Source organism: Colobus angolensis, unplaced genomic scaffold, assembly GCF_000951035.1.
Source record: "Colobus angolensis palliatus isolate OR3802 unplaced genomic scaffold, Cang.pa_1.0 Scaffold101, whole genome shotgun sequence".
In the NCBI taxonomy this organism is placed as follows: domain Eukaryota; kingdom Metazoa; phylum Chordata; class Mammalia; order Primates; family Cercopithecidae; genus Colobus; species Colobus angolensis.
Genome location: NW_012111031.1, coordinates 6944298 through 6947703, shown reverse-complemented (window position 1 = coordinate 6947703; position 3406 = coordinate 6944298).

Below are 3406 nucleotides of genomic sequence, written 5' to 3'. Positions count from 1 at the left end.
GCCTCCCAAAGTGCTGGGATTACAGGCGTGAGCCATGGCGCCCGGCCTTCTTTTTTGTTTTTGAGACAGAGTCTCATTCTGTCTCCCAGGCTGGAGTGCAGTAGCATGATCTCGGCTCACTACAATCTCCGCCTCCCGGTTTCAAGCGATTCTCCTGCGTGAGTCTCCTGAGTAGCTGGGATTACAGGCGGGCACCACCGTGACCTGCTAATTTTATCTTATTTTATTTTATTTTTTGAGACGGAGTTTCTCTCTGTCGCCCAGGCTGGGGTGCAGTAGCGCGATTCCGCTTACTGCAGCCTCTGCCTCCTGGGCTCAAGCAATTCTCCTGCCTCAGTCTCCCGAGTAGCTGGGACTACAGACACACGCCACCACGCCCAGCTAATTTTTGTATTTTAGTAGAAACGGGGATTCACCATGTTGGCCAGGATGGTCTCGATCTCTTGACCTCGTGATCTGCTGTCCTCAGCCTCCCAAAGTGCTGGGATTATAGGCATGAGCCACTGCGCCTGGACTCTTTTTTTTTTTCAGACAGGGTCTTGCTTTGTCACCCAGGCTGGGTGGGGTGCAGTGACATGATCTCGCCTCACTACAACCTCTGCCTCCCAGGTTCAAGCGATTCTCCCACCCCAGCCTCCCTAGTACTTGGGACTACAGGTGATGGCCACCATGCCCAGTGTTTTTTGTTTTGGGGGTTTTTTGTTTTTTGGTGGTTTTTTTTTTTTTGTATTTTTGGTAGAGATGGGGTTTCACCATGTTACCTACCAAAGTTCTGGGATTACAGGCGTAAGCCACCGTGCCTGGTCTTGTTAGGTTTTAAAGCCCATATTCTTTTCTGACCTGATTTTTTTGTTTTGTGTTTTGTAAAGCAAATATTTATGAAGTATCCACAATTTAGTACCCACAAAGTGTGTTCTTAATATGAAAGCTAAAACAGAGCCCTTGTCCCTGCTTTCATGGTCCTTCTATTCTAATGGGTGTCATTCTGATGGGGGGTACGGTAACAGCAAGTCAGGATCTCATGCCTGACTACAGTACATGCCTGTAGTCCCAGCTACCTGGGAGTCTGAGGCAGGAGAATGGCTTGAACCCAGGAGGCAGAGGTTGCAGTGAGCCGAGGTTGCGCCACTGCACTCCAGCCTGATAGACAGAGGAAGACTCCTTCTCAAAAAAAAAAAAAGAAAGAAAGAAAAAGAAATGAGAGTGTAAGCCACATGGGGCTCCATGGGCAAAGCGAGCGTAAGGTTAGGAGTTGGGACAGATGTTTGAGGGGCACTGGGGAGGCCTGAACGATTTGAGCTGGGTGAGGGAGAGGGGACCTGCCGGATGTGTGCTACAGAATAAAATTACTCATGGCCGGGCGTGGTGGCTCACGCCAGCACTTTGGGAGGCCAAGATGAGCAGATCACTTGAGGTCAGGCGTTCGAGACCAGCCTGGCCAACATGATGAATCCCCGTCTCTACTAAAAACATATAAATTAGCCGGGCATAGTGTCACACGTCTATAATCCCAGCTACTCGGGAGGCTGAGGCAGAAGAATCACTCGAATCTGGGAGACGGAGGTTGCAGTGAGCCAAGATCGTGCCACTGTACTCCAGCCTGGGCGACAGAGCAAGACTTCATCTCAAAAAAATAAACAAATAAATCAAAAGAGAAAGAAAAAAGAAAAAATCACTACTGACACTTGTTGAAGTGGTACGGCAGGCTTTAGTCGGGACCATCACTGTACATATAAGGACTGTTTCACAGTGGGAAAAGATTGGACTCAACTCCAAGTCAGCAAGAACAGGTGGAACGTGCAGCCAGGGAGCACGGCCCAGGTTTTCTTTCTTTTTTTATTTTTTTGGAGACAGAGTCTTGCTCTGTCGCCCAGGCTGGAGTGTAGTGACACAATCTTGGCTCACTGCAACCTCAGCCTCCCAGGTTCAAGCAATTCTCATGCCTCAGCCTCCCGAGTAGCTGGGATTACAGGTGTGCACCACCATGCCCAGCTAATTTTTATATTTTTAGTAGAGACAAGGTTTCACCATGTTGGCCATCTTGGTCTCGAACTCCTGGCCTCAAATGATCCACCTGCCTCCACCTCCCAGAGTGCTGGGATTACAGGTATGAGCCACCGCGCCCAGCCCCAGGGCCCAGGTTTTCTAGGGCCTAAATTGATACCATTTGTGAGGCCTTGTATAAGGAAATGAATATAAAATAATGAATCCAAAGTGAGGTGCAAGAATTGAGTATTTAAAGGAGCCCTTAACCTAGGGTCCACAGTCCCCTGCAGCTGGGAGGTGGGCGTGCCTTTGGGCCAGGGCATGTGCATTCCTTTGTGCCAGTCTCTCCCGAGCTGCTTGGCCTGTCAGCACCTGTCGCTGTTTCACATTTGCAGCCCTGCAGCCCATGCAGCCTGAGTATGGCCTGCTGAACTCTGGCCAAAGGCCAAAGTGCCTTTAAATGAAGGTTGTCCAGCCTTGACTGAGATTCGAGTAGACAGAATAGATTAACCCAAAGAGTTAATCTGCCAAAAATGTCTATCTTAATTTAAGTTGGAATATTATATGAAAAACCCAGACTATTATGTGAAAATGTAACATAAAGGCCAGGCACTGTGACTCACGCCTGTAATCCCAGCACTTTGGGAGGCCAAGGCAGGAGGATCACTTGAGATCAGGAGTTCCAGACCAGCCTGGCCAACATGGTGAAACCCCGTCTCTACTAAAAATGCAAAAACTAGCCGGGCATGGTGGCGTGTGTCTGTAGTCCCAGCTACTTGAGAGGCTGAGGCAGGAGAATCGCTTGAACCTGGGAAGCAGAGATTGAGATCGTGCCACTGCCCTCCAGAAAAAAAAGAAAGAAAGAAAATGTAACATAAGGTGCTAAGTATATAGAAAGGGCAGTAGAATCAGAGCTTTTTGAGGGGAGTGATGGATTCTGACAGAGGAAGAGGAGGAAGAGGGGGAGGAGGAGAGAGGAAGAGGGGGAGGAGGAGAGAGGAAGAGGAGGAGGAGGGGGAGGAAGAGAAGTGGGAGAAGGAGGAGGAGGAAGAGGAGGAGGAAGCTCTCACGAAGGAAGCAGCATTTATCTGGACTGGTAAACATAAGCAGGCTAGGTCAGGTCGAGGATGGCAGAGAGGTCATTGCAGGAGGCAAAATGGCACCAGCAGCAAGGGGATAGGTGCAGGGAAGTGGAGGGTTTGTTGGGACTGCGGGGCCTCAGGGAGGGAGAAGCTGGAGAGGTGGGCTGAAGGGTGAAAGGGTGGGCTGCGGAAGACAGGCATTTCAGTGAAGCTGCCGGAAACCATCACAGACTAAAATGTTAATGATCAATCATTTGTCACTATATTAACCCACGGCGAGGGCTAACATTTTTTAAAAAGGCCCTTTGGAGCCCGGAAGGCTTGGCTGAGGGGCAGTC